This window comes from Balaenoptera physalus, assembly GCF_965194825.1.
Source record: "Balaenoptera physalus genome assembly, chromosome: 8".
Lineage (NCBI taxonomy): Eukaryota > Metazoa > Chordata > Mammalia > Artiodactyla > Balaenopteridae > Balaenoptera > Balaenoptera physalus.
This window is the reverse complement of record NC_138887.1, coordinates 51,827,077-51,841,070: the sequence shown is the minus strand read 5'-3', so window position 1 is coordinate 51,841,070 and position 13,994 is coordinate 51,827,077. Positions and strand designations below refer to the sequence as shown.

The following is a 13,994-nucleotide window of genomic DNA, read 5'->3' as shown; positions in this document are numbered from 1 at the left end:
GAGGAAGCAAATACAGTTCCTTTCTGGAGGAAGTATCCCTAATTCAGACCCTCAGTATATGCAGAGATCAAATTCAACAAAATACGAGCTCACGTAAATAAATACATACATATTTAAATAAATGAATAAAATAAAATGCAGGAGGACACAAGCCACTAGGGAAAGTCAGCAGAAAAGAGAAACAGAGAATAATAAACCTTGTTTGTGGGGTTAAAATGGTGGAGGGTCATAATTTCAAGTAATGATAATAGATTTTAAATATTCATTTACTTTCACTCCTCCATAAAACTCCACTAAAAATTAAGAGGATCTTTTTCTGTTGTTTTGTTTTGCTTTGTTTTGTTTTGTTTTTAAGACATACACTCATAGGGATGAAGAATGCAAAAGGAAATAATAGGAACCTGGAGAGCAGATGACCATCTGTTACTGTCTTAGCAGACCCGAAAAAAACGAATTATAAACCAGTACTAGCAGGCATATCTCTGCCAGAGAAAGATACATCAGACGCGTATAGAATCGTTGACCCACACACCTAAGACTTTGTATTTTATTTCATTTATTTTAATTTGTCATTTTTTTCTAATTCATTATCCCTTTCCTTTCTTCACTTCTATGTCCAGCTTAAAAACAATAACACTTAAATCTGTTTGCCCTTCTACCTTTAATCTGCCTTAAAAATCTTGCCCTTTTACTTTACCAGTCTAATGAAATCTCAACCCTGAATATAGTCTACAGGGAACTTTCTCTAACACTGGACGTAAATAAACAGGTCCGCTTGAGATTGTCATGAATCATAGCAATTTGATTTCCTGTAAATTTATGAACACCAAACTCAAGTGGGCCCGTTATAATCCTGCTGTGTTTCTCTGGTCAATTTTCACTGCCTCTCTCAAACTACTTTTTCAAATTTCACTCTCCTCAAACCTCCATCTGTCTCACCTTTGCTGGCAATCTCAGCAATAAACTTTTCTTAGAGTAAATTGCAGCTACCAAACTGCTTTCTTTGAATTGTTCATTCTCATCAACAATTAAACAACCTAAAATCTCTCATCTTAAAAAACAAACTCCAACAACCTCACTCCTTCCCCAGTTTACCATCCTATTTCTCTCAAACCGTCCAGGAACAAATTCTTGAAAAAGGTTTCTACCTAGTTATCTCCATTTTCACAGCTAGAAATCCCTATTGGAACCACTCTATTCTGGTTGCAATTTCACTGTGGTCACCAGTGGCATTTCTACTGCCAGATTTAAAAAGTGATTTTATTGAACTTTATTTTGAAATAATTTTAAGTTTAGAGAAAACTTGCAAATATAATACACTATAGAATTCTCATATAACCTTCCCCTGGCTTCCCTTAAGTTGACATCTTGCAAAACCATAGCACAATTAGAGAAACTAAGAAATTAATAGTCATACAGTACTGTTAACTACAGACTTTCATTGGATTCTACCAGTTTTTTCACTAATTTCCTTATTCTGTTCCAGAATTCAGTCTATAATCAACACATTGCATTTAGTTGTCATGTCTCAGTCTCCTCTCAACTACAACAGTTCTTCAGTCTTTCTGTGCCTTTTATGACCTTGACACTTTTGAAGAGTACTGGTCAGTTATTTTGAAAAATGTCTCTCAGCGTGGGTTTCTCTAATGTTTCCTCATAATTAGATTGAGGATATGCATTTTTGGCAGGATTACCACAGCAGTGATGCAGTATCGTTCTTAGTGCATCAGATCTGCAGCACATAACGTCAATATGTTTTATTTTTGGTAAGGTTAACCTGGATCACTTGATTAAGGCAATCTTCAGTATAAAGTTAGAATATTTCCCTTTGGAATTAATAAATATGTGGGGAAGATACTTTGAGATTATGCAAATATACTGTTTCTCCTCAAACTTTTGCCCATTAATTTTAGCAGCCTTCAGTAGATCTTGCCTGCAAAAATTATTACTCTGGTGTTCCAATGCCGATTTTCTATTTTCTTTACTCTGTCTACATCTCTTACTTGGAAGTTATCTGTAATGAGGAACTGCCCTTTCTCTTCCATTTACTAACTTATTCATTATAATATTTATGTCAGTATGGACTCATGTATATTTATTCTATGGGTTATAATCCAATACTATCATTATTTATTTTGTTGTTGAAATTGTTCAAGCTCTGATTATTCAGAGCTCTTTCAGGCTGGCGCTCCTATGTCCTTTTGACTTGGCTTCAGACAAATACAGTCTAACATTCCAATCTCCCAAAGTCTTTGAATCTCTTCCTCTTCATTAAACCAAGGTAGGTCTGACGTTTCTAAATCACTTCCTGTGGGCCACCTTTTGGTCCATGTTTTACCCAACCAAACAACTGAAGTTAGAACCCTTCTTAACTCTTCTAGCTGCAGCATTAAATGCAGAATCTCTGCTTAGTGGGCCCATCATCCTCTACCTAAATGCTTTTCACCCTACATATTCTTTTCTTAAGTATATAATATGGATAAGTGATTTCAACCCTCTTTACTTCAGTTTTCTCAACTGTAAAATAAGGAAAATGAGATTATCTTACAAGGTGGTGTTGAAATTATATGAAATTACATATAGAGCACATTTTCATAGGCATATCATAGGCAATTAATAAATTTCTTATCATTTTACTTATCATTGTTTTTGTCACAGACCATAGCTTCATAGTCACCTCTACGTGAATAACTCCAAAATTTCTATCTTCAGCTCAGACCGCAGACCTGAGTTCCAGATATTTCCTAAACTTCTAGCTCAGCATCTTCCCCTAGATGTCGCAAAGGCACATCTAGTCAGCATGCCCAAAGCCAGTCATTATTTTTGCCCCAAACCTCAACCTCTTCCAGGTTTATTGGTCCAAGTAAATGGCACCACTATCCTTCCAGTTTTGCTAGAGAGGAATCTAGGAGTTACCCTTCTTGTTGTTCTTTCCATTTCTGTCTACATCCAATCCATTACCCCATCCTGTTTGTTGTACTCCTTAAACATTTCATTTATCCAACCAATTATTTCTGTTCCCATGGCCACTGTCCCAAATCAGGCTTCCATCATCTTTCTACTGTACCATTTCTATATGCTACAAAGTGGTCTCCCACATCCAATTTTGGTTTCTCTATTTTTGTTTCTCTAACATGCTGCCAGAGTGATCTTTTACAAAATAAGGCATATTCGTCTCTCTACCTCCTTGCTTTGAACCAGAGGTCAGCAAATTTTTTTCCGTACAGTGCTAGACAGTAATTATATGAGGCTTTGTGTTTCAACTGCCTAACTCTTCCATTGTAGCAAGGAAGCGGCCATAGCCAGTGTGTAATGAACATGGCTGTTTTCAATGAAACTTTATTTACCAAAAAAAGGGTGTGGGACCAATTTGGTTTCTGAAAAAGGAAAAATCTGAAACAAGTGGTTTCTGGATGGGATTTTAAAATACCAGACATCAACCAAAACACCAGTTGTAAAGGACACCTAAATTTCTGGCCTGGGAGATGGAGGGAGAGATATTCAACGTTTCTGCCACCTGATGCACCAAATAGGTATGCTGTAGCCACAGCTTGTGACATGCATGAAGCCACCAAGCTGTCAGAAGGTGTGGTTGGGAGGAACATGGGGAATCAGAGGTTAGGAATGGATAAAATGTGTTCAAGAAATAGAGAGGGAGCAGAATTTAGTGCTCAATTGTTGTTTCCCAAGAAAGCTGATAATGAACATGTAACTTTGCACAAAATGTTTATCAGTATTGATCTTTCATCATGGGGATATAGTGATACCATGAGTGACATGAACACTGAAGACACAATGATGTTGAATCAGTAGTAGTATCTACTTTAAAATGTAGTCATTATTAAAAACAAAACAAAAATAAAAACTAAGGCCACAGGGGACAATTTAACAAGTGCAGTTGCAGAAGGTGCATTTAGGTATTACTTATGAAGCATGGATTTTTATTTAGATAAAATGACTATGCATTTAGTTTTTATTTTAATTTTTTGATGAGTTTTCAATTTCAAGCGTTATTTTTTCTTCCAGCTCCAAAGTGAGGTAATAGTTGTTATTTGTTGACTCCGCTAGAAGAATATCTTGGTTAAAGATGCAGTGTCCTTAGGATGCTACAAACAGAAAAGTCAGTTAATTCAAATAATGGTTTGATATTTTTCATTCAATTCATGGAATTAAAGTTTTTGGAAATAAATCTGCCAAAAATAAAACTTAGGGCATTACTATGAATGCTGTTATAAATTACAGTGAAAATCTAACACTGGCAATACAATCTTGACTTCATATTAATATGAAAATTTAAATTTTGCTGGAGCATAGCTTAATCTTAAAGAACACAAATGCATTTGGCATTGATTACATAGTACCAAATTCCTTAACTTTTTATAAATAATAAAATATAAATTTAATAAAAATGTATTTTGAAATCCCTAAAAACAAAACCCAATAAGCTTGATATTCTATCAATGAAAGTTTATGGTGTTGTTCTCAAAATTTAAAATAATTTTTTATAAACACAGGGTAAAATACAATTAAATACAAAGTTCTTAAAATACAACCGATATTGATGACAAAGAAACACGTTCGGCATGGCAGTACAAAATTTCTCTCTTTGCTGCCCGTTATCAACCATACTTTAGAAATGTTTGAAATGACTATTCTGCAGTAATATTGAACTATTTTGTAAGTGAGTCTTCTGAACTTTGATTACATTTTTCTAATCAGTTAGAATTCGCTAATCAAAATATTCAATAAATGGACCTCTGAACCCACATATGAAGGAATAACTACTATAGGAATTGCCTGATGATCAGAAATAAAAGTAAACTAGGAAAAACACACATATGAAACTTTTTAAAATTTATTGTATTGATATATAGTTGATTTACAATGTTGTGTTAATTTCTGCTCTACAGCAAAGTGATTCAGTTATACACATATAGACATTATTTTTCATATTCCTTTCTATTGTGGTTTATCACAGGCTATTGAATATAGTTCCCTCTGCTATACAGTAGGACCTTGTAGTTTATCCATTCTATATATAATAGTTTGCATCTGCTAATCCCAAACTCCCAATCCATTCCTCCCCCCACCACCCTTGGCAACCATAAGTCTCTTCTCTATATCTGTGAGTCTGTTTCCGTTTCATAGATAAGTTCATTTGTGTCATATTTTAGATTCCACATATAAGTGATATCATATGGGATTTGTCTTTCTCTTTCTGACTTAACTTCAGTTAGTATAATAATCTCTTGGTCCATCCATGTTGCTGAAAATGGCATTATTTCATTCTTTTTTATGGTTGAGTAGTATTCCATTATATATATGTATCACATCTGCTTTATCCATTCATCTGTTGATGGACATTTAGGTTGTTTTCATGTCTTGGCTATTGTGAATAGTGCTGCTATGAACATAGGGGTGCATGTTTCTTTTTTAATTGTAGCTTTGTTGGAATGTATGCCCAGGAGTGGGATTGCTGGATCACATGGCAACTCTAGTTTTTCGAGGAACCTTCATACTGTTTTCCATAGTGGCTGCACCAGTTTACATTCCCACCAACAATGTAGGAGTGTGGAACTCTGTTTTTGGACACCAGACAGCAGGCATTGAAGGCCTAGCAGGAAACAAACAAGGAAAGAGAAACAAAATGATTCCTACAATTGCTGGAGCTTACTCATAAGAGGCAAGTTCCAGGCTGCAGCATAGTGAGAGAGAATTCAAAGAGTGTAGTGGTTTTTCTGAGTAGAAAATGAAGTGATCAGAGTTTGGGGGGATTGAAGTGACTAGAATTTGTGAGGCAGAATACTTGCGATAAAGTTGCTGCACAAAGAAAGAGCTCTGGGTATCTGTACAAGAGTTTCCTTAAACCACTGTCTTACTTACATTTCCATACATGAGGTGAAACTCCACTAGCCTGGGGAACTAACCAGTGGAAAACAGCAGGTTAAACAATTCAAGGAGTTCAAACAGAACTGGGAATAGTTTGCATTCCCACTAGCCAGAGTGGAAAGACCTTGTAATATACAAGGCATCGTGTAGAGATATCAAAATGGTTTCATCTTAGTTATAGGGCTAAATTAACTTTATACTAAAGCCTGCTCTGGAGTTAGTTTAACAAAGAATACAAGCATCCTCAAAAAGTTCATACTGATTGCAAGCAATTTAACTGCATGCCCAAAGTCCAATGCTTTAAAAGAACACAGCAAAATTCAACAACCAAAAATGTTCAAATTAACAATGTCAAGCATCCAAATGAAAATTACCAGGCATACAATGAAGTAGGAAACTATGACCTAGAACCAGAAGACAAGTCAGTTAACAGAAACTGACTCAGTAATGCAAGGTATGATGAAATTAACAGATGAGAATGTTACTTCCAATGTAAACAGGAAAGTGCAAACATAATGCAGAGAAAAATGAAAAACAGAACATGTAAATGGAAGTTTTAGAGATAGAAATAAAATATTTGATACTAAAAAATTCTGTAACCTAAAAGGATTAATGGCAGATTATAAACTACAGAAGACAAAAGAAAAAAAACAAAAACAGTGAAGTTGAAGAACAGAAACTATCCAAAGTGAAGAATAGAGAGGAGAATACTTTAAAAAAGTATATCAGTTATATATTGGACAACATCAGTCAGTTCAACATACCTATAAGTGGAGTCTCACAAAAGGGGGGAATATTTGAAGAAATAATGGGAAAATGTTTCATAAATTTGCTGAAAACTACAGATCCACAGATCCAAGAAATTCAGTCAATCACCAGCAGAATAAATATGAATAAAATCACACTGAGGAACATCAAAGAAACCAGACAAAAGGAAAAGCATATTACATTCAAAGAAACAAAGATAGAGCTGATAGGATAAAAAAATGATAAGATAAAGAAATTTTTTGTTTTGGCCGCACAGCGCAGGATCTTAGTTCCGTGACCAGGGATCAAACCTGTGCCCCCTGCAGTGGAAGTGTGGAGTCCTAACCACGGGACCACCAGGGAATGCCAATAAAGAAATCTTTTGAATCTCAAAAGTATTATGTTGGGCTTCCCTGGTGGCACAGTGGTTGAGAATCTGCCTGCCAATGCAGGGGACATGGGTTCAAGCCCTGGGCTGGGAAGATCCCACATGCCACGGAGCAACTAGGCCCATGAGCCACAATTACCGAGCCTGCGCGTCTGGAGCCTGTGCTCCGCAACAAGAGAGGCCGTGAGCCACAGTTACTGAGCCTGTGCATCTGGAGCCTGTGCTCCGCAACAAGAGAGGCCGCGATAGTGAGAGGCCCGCGCACCGTGATGAAGAGTGGCCCCCACTTGCTGCAACTAGAGAAAGCCCTCGCACAGAAACGAAGACCCAACACAGCCATAAAAAAAAAAAAAAAGTATTATGTTAAGTGAAAGATATTAAAGACTACATAGTATATGGTTCCATTTCTATGAAATTCTAGAAAAGGCAAAAGTTGTGCTGTGGCAGAATTTTAGTGGTTGTCAGGGGCTAAGAAGGAGGGTAAGAAATTAACTCCAAAGGGCCAAAAGTAACTTTTTGGGTTGAAGAAAGTATTACATATTTTGATTGTTTTAGTGGTTATCATAACCTGCCCTTAAAGTTGGTAAATTTTATTGACTGTATACACTATACCTCAATGAAGCTGATAAAAAAATAGTCATGAAATGAAGCAAAAATATAACCTTTGGAACTTTTAAAGGATTGCAATTACAGGAAATAGTATTTGCAAAAAGGAAAACATTTAAATTGATCCCTATAAAAGCAAAGGAATAAATGAACAAACTGAAGGATAAGAACTCAAACCATGTACAAGATTTGATTTTGAAAATCTGTAACTAGGCTTTCAAAGATATATATTTGTTGATAGAATCATTGATAAAACTATTCTTAGCTGGATAAATTTATATTCTGTTCTGGAATATAATGAAATTTAAGAAGTCGTATGATTTTGCAGCATCTAAATTTGGTAAATAAAATTTGAAGTTATAAACGGAGAAAACTTTTTTGATAAGTTCAGCTTACATAGAATATTTGCCAAAGGTACTCTGAAAGGAGGAACAAGACAGTAGTCATGAAAATATTTGGTATGAAATACTCATTTCAATATTTTGAAAATTAGAAGTGAAAATATTTCACATTTAGCGGATATTGCTCTGAGCTTACCAGATAGCAGTGCACTTGTAGAGACAGTATTTGTCAACCAAAAATATTATAGTCTCTCAAGAAGAGTAAATTAAAGACGCCACAATTTAAAATTTATTAACTCTAAAATTCTGCTTTGAAGAAGATTTCAGGCAACTTTATGAAAGAGTCTAAAATTTTCAGACCACGTTGAAACAAAAAATACCGGTGATACTCTGTCAGTGAGATATATGACCACAAAACTGATTAACACGTGAACGTTTATGAAAAATCATAATAGTTTGTCATTTTCTAATGTCTAGATAATATTTTGAAAGCTGGTTACTATGCTTTGGCATACATGAGTTGTGCTATTTCTATATTTTAGAATGAATAATAATTAGTTGTGACATTTTTTGAATAGTACTATTTTATAGGCCCACTGATATAATTTGTCAACTAATAAGTAAATAGTTCTATAACATATAATTCTTAGCCCCATTTTAGCCTCAAAATTGCCCCAACATGAATGAAAAATTACCTAATCACTCTATTCATACACCAGTTTCCAATATATCTTTATTTTTGCATATATACAGTGCTTAGGATCCCAAGAAAGTTCTCCATTTAGCTAAGAAATACATCCTTTTTTTAAATTTATTTATTTATTTATTTGTTTATTTATTTATTTATTTTTGGTTGTGTTGGGTCTTCGTTGCTGCACGCGGGCTTTCTCTAGTTGCAGTGAGCAGGGGCTACTCTTTGTTGCAGTGTGTGGGCTTCTCATTGCGGTGGCTTCTCTTGTTGCAGAGCACGGGCTCTAGGCGTGCAGGCTTCAGCAGTTGTGGCTCGCGGGCTCAGTAGTTATGGCGCACGGGCTTAGTTGCTCTGCGGCATGTGGGATCTTCCGGGACCAGGGCTCAAACCCGTGTCCCCTGCATTGGCAGGCGGATTCCTAATCACTGCGCCACCAGGGAAGCTCCAGAAATATATCTTAATGAACCTGAAAGACAGAGACCACATTGTGGAACTCCTGGGCTGCCAGTGGGAGCATTTACTCTTCTCTGAGGATTTAGTATTCTGAAATGGTAGCAAAATTACCAGACTTTTGTTTTAGAAGGACTCTCATAGCAATGCGGGTGATAGATTGCATGAGAATAGACAGGAAGAATGCAGAAAAGAATTTCTCTTTAAAAAGAGCTAACAAGCTCTGAGCTCTGGAGAATCCATGAACCTAGGCCCCTTGTAAGTCCCACAGGTGTTAATAATCTCTAAGGTTGAAGGGATAGGAAGAGGTTTCGGTCAGCGCCAGCTTCTTTTCCTATGGGAACATGGTACATAATGACAAAAGAGGACATCATTCAAGCGGCAAGAACAAATTTGAGAAGTGACTCCAAGGCTCCCAAAGATGATGGAAGGGGGAGGTTGTGGCGTCGGGAGCTTTTCAGAGTCTCAAAGGGCTTTGGTTGGGAAAACGTTTGGTGGATAGGTTATTTCTGACACAGACCTTCATGTGTCAACAAGTACCTCTCTTTCCAAATTGATTGTTATCAAGAAAAACCTGGTTTATGCTGAAGTCTGATTACACAGTACCTGCAAGACGTCCTTTCATGGCTCCTATCTGACCCAGCGACACTCCATCTGTGTCCCCCACCTCTAACTCTTGACTGTCTGCATTCCGTTATCTAGTTTTTACCTTTATTTTAGATTCATTCTTTGCTTTACCTCTACAAGGCAAAACACAAACGCAGAACAATGAAAGCCAAATAAATCCCCCCCAGAAGTGCTGAGAAGTGGGAAGATTTACACAACGGGAAAAATGAATAAAGATAGAGGATATGATCAAAGAGGGAGTGTGTGTGTCCAGTTTTAATGGAAAACCCCTCTCTTCTGCCAGTTTTGTTGCCTTAGGAGAGCAACACAGTGGTGGCTGGTTACTAGTATTCTGCTTTATGAACAGCAGCTCCTGAAAACTCTGGCAGTAAACCTTACTGCATTTGTCTAACTTGCTGATGGGGCTATTACTCTCATGCCAACAGATAGGATTTTTCTTGCACATATGTTTCTGTAGGGAAAAAAAAAATACCCATCACATGAAAATATAACCCATAAATCGTAGGGTTTGAATTGGCTGCATACTGCACAGTCTTGCTATACCTACTTGCATTTTAATTATTCTTCTTTAAAAATAGAGATAGTGGCCTATAAATGCATTATGAATGTAGAATATTTCCCTTGTTTTTACAGGCTTTGCTAAAAGCCATGTTGAATTTAAAGTTTTGGGTTATTTCTGAGTGAAGCACCTCATACATTTGGATAAAAGCCAACTTCTAACATTTAATCTTAACTTAGCAGGATATTTTATACACATTAAATTTTATTGAAAAGGTCTCAGCTATTTAACATCTGTCTCACTACTCACATGCATAAAGGCTAAACTTTGAAGAATCATTGTCAGTCATTCTGCTGAATGATTCTTATTCATGATTGTCCTTCTGTCCTGATTGTGTTTGAGGAGTAAAGATGTTTCTTGAGGAAGAAGTACAATTCTTGAACATTGAAGCTCTTGGCTATTCTAGATGTGCCATATTATCTAAAAGTAAGTTGTCCGCTGACCTCTTCAAGGGTTCATAGGTTCACAGAAAACTAAAATTTTCTGCCATAACAAATTTATTCTAATATCCAAGAGTGATATATGAGATCAGAAGAATCACAATCATTGAGAATTAGAGCAGGAAGAGACCTTTCCTTATCATCAATGCCACAACTGTCATTTTATAAATGTGGACACTGTGCTCCAGAGTGATCCAAATGATTTCTCTGGGACTAGTATGGGGTCCCAATTTATAAATCTCGACTCTCAGGGCTCCCTTTAGAGCCCGAAATACTCAGAGAAAAATTTTGCACGGGCAGCTTGGTCAAAAGATATAATGGTGACTCTGGGCAACTCTTGGCTGTAATTGCATGAAACGGGCCTCTGATTCTCTTCTCAGTTAGGTACCTGGTTTAAAGAAAACAATCCATGTGGACTGTAGGACCTCTAGCTATACAAGTCTGTGATGGACAACCCTACAGGCTTCAGAAACTTGGGGTAGGCTCCACAGGTTCAAAGAGCACTGTGCCTAATGGTGCCTTCAGCTAGGTGGTGAGAAACACATCACTTTAAAAAGGGATACTCTTCAGTGAGCACTTGTCTCCAGTTTCATGATAGCTTCATCAGTGAAGCAACGAGGTACTTGCAATAGACTATGAGAAATGAAAGTAATGAGAAGTGAAGAGTAGAAAGAACTAGTCTCAACGTGGTTGTCTCACTAGGTGCAATAAACCCATGCCATAAAGTCAGTAAAAGGTAGATCAACTGAGTCACATATCTAAGGAGCAAGGGTAATTTGTTGTTACCAAAGACGATTTCTTTGGTAAAGGGAAGAATATATATATAATTGTTTTGCCACATGCATAATTCTTTTAAGTTGAGATTTTCCTATATTGAGTCTGGTTTTGTATTTTTAGGGGTAGTGGGAGGGTGGTAGAGAAGGACTAAATAAAGGAGGACAGCTGATTACAGAGGAAGAAACATTTTGGGAGTCAAGCAGTCCTGGGTGAGGATTTCAGCTCCTCTGCTTTTTAGCCATGTGACCTTAGAGAAAAATTACCTAACAATGCCTACATAGTTGTCATGAGGAGTAAATAAAATTATAAATGTGAAAATACCTAGCACAGTCCTTGGCACATATTGGGAGCTCAGTAACACGAGTTTCTCTTTCCTGTAATTTGTAACATAATTTAACCCAAAAAACCACCTGTTGTTTATTTGCCAGAGGCCTGATATTAGTCACTCTAGAGAAAAATGATGACTTCCAGAATCACCTGCTTTATGAATATCACATGCTAAAATAACGATTAATAATAATACTTTGTGAAACTCATTACATCTAAATGCACTTATAGATAGAATATGACATTTCCAACTTGGGTAAGATGATAATGACATTGTGATATAGAGAAATTAGGGTCTTGGAATGGAACTGTCAATTCAGAGTTATCTTTCAAAGTTGAGAGAGGTAGGAGGCTATTAAAGAATAAGACAAGACGCATTTCCATTGCTCACCTCCTAAACCTCTCTTTAGTCCATCTCTTCATTTCTATTCTGTCACTTTTAGTTTAGACGTCATCATTTCCTGCCTGAATTTTTGCCAGGAGGTGAAATTGGTTTTCTTGCCACCACTCTCACCACCTGCTAAACCATCATCCATAATCTCTCCAGAAGGATCTTTGAAAAATTTAAACCTGATTCTCTGCCTCTTCTGTTTAAAATGGCCCCTCATCACCCACAAGTTGAAGGCCAAGATCACTGGCATGTTATTCAAGATTGTGTGTTAGTAGCCCATGCCTACACCATAGCAGTCTCTTGCATTACATTCCATACTGCCTGCATTCCACTTGTGCCTAGCAGTGGACTTTGTACCCCAGTGAACAACAGAGACTTGAGTATCTGCACATTTGTGTGCATTATTTCCTCTTCTGGGGATACCTCATCACCACCATCTTCCTCTGTTTCAGCTTGACTAACTTCTGATGGTCTTTCAAATACTTGGTCAGGTGTTATTTTTTCTGGCAAGTGTTCTCTTGCCTTCTTGGCATCAAAAGTATATGTTCTTCTTATTTCCTCTTAGGATCACATGGGCCTTTTCCATACAGAATTGTCATTGTTTGTTAACTAAAAGGGCTTTCTCAACTAGACCATGAATTTCTTGGTGTCAGGGAAGCATCTTTGTGTCCTCAACATCTGGCACAGCCTTAGCTTTCAAAAAATGTTACTTTGTGGGTTCATTCAGTTAGAACTGGTATCATTTGGTCCAAATTAAAAGCTTTATGATTCTGACTTTGGTCAGACTAGGTGATCACAGCAAGTAAAGTAGTAGTAGTAGACAACTATGCCAGAAGGTTCTGTCGACATGGGGAGTGGCTGGGAGACTGGGTCTCCTCCCCTAACATGACATGACATCCATTCCTTTGTGAAGCAGTAAGATAAGGAGAGGCCAATCACAAAATGTTAGTTATAGCTGGAAGGAATTTGAGGCCATCCCACTGTTTTTGAGAAGCAGAAATAAAGTGCCAAAGAGCCCTGCCAGCATAGGATGGTTAGTGGCAGAGCTGGGTCTAGAACTGAGTTATCTTACTCCCCAGTCCAGTATTCACCCATTTGTCTTTTCTACTCTAGCATAACTTTATTTTATTTTAATTTGGGGGGGGCGGTGGTGGAAGTAAGCTACTTTGCATGCCAGCTTCCCTCTTAACTGGTCAGGCTGCCAAGATACTGCTTACCTGGTGAGTCATGTCAGCACCTAGGGAGACTCTCCTGCTTTGATATGGGGCTATTCAACGCTTCACAAAAAAAAATAGCTTAGAGGCTGCAAAAAGGCTGTTGACTCTGCTCTTTCTTATTTATCCCACTGGCATGTTCTCATGAAATTACCTCCTATTTTCCTCTCATTCTCCTTCCCTGCCTCAAAAAAAGAAACATCCGTATAACTTATGGAAGGGCTCCAACATCAGCCAATGCATATATTAAAGTTTTAAATCAATTATTGTTCTAGTACACACCCTGGGGTTGAGAAAGAAAGAACATCCAGGACTAACAAACCTGATTGTTCTGGCAAAGTTGCCATTCGATTCATGCTGGCATTTCTGGGCTTTTCTTTTCCTTTAATATTCCAACCTCATTTAAAAAAAAAAAAAAGTTAATGGCTCAAGTAGCAATTTTTAACATTACTGTTTCATTCAGTTTCTTCATAAGACTTCTACCTCCCAGTCTCTTGAGGATTACCCAGAGGGCATGATGCCCAGAGTTTGCTTACTTAGTTGCAGA

General features: G+C 37.1%; 2 protein-coding genes across 2 annotated transcripts in view; one reads left to right on the top strand and one right to left on the bottom strand.

Moving 5' to 3' along the window:
- FERD3L (Fer3 like bHLH transcription factor) overlaps nucleotides 1–13,994 on the bottom strand; it is a 450,573-nt gene that overhangs the window by 267,969 nt on the left and 168,610 nt on the right. The gene's annotated exons all lie outside the window — the stretch shown is intronic.
- HDAC9 (histone deacetylase 9) overlaps nucleotides 1–13,994 on the top strand; it is a 999,599-nt gene that overhangs the window by 958,890 nt on the left and 26,715 nt on the right. The window lies entirely within an intron of this gene.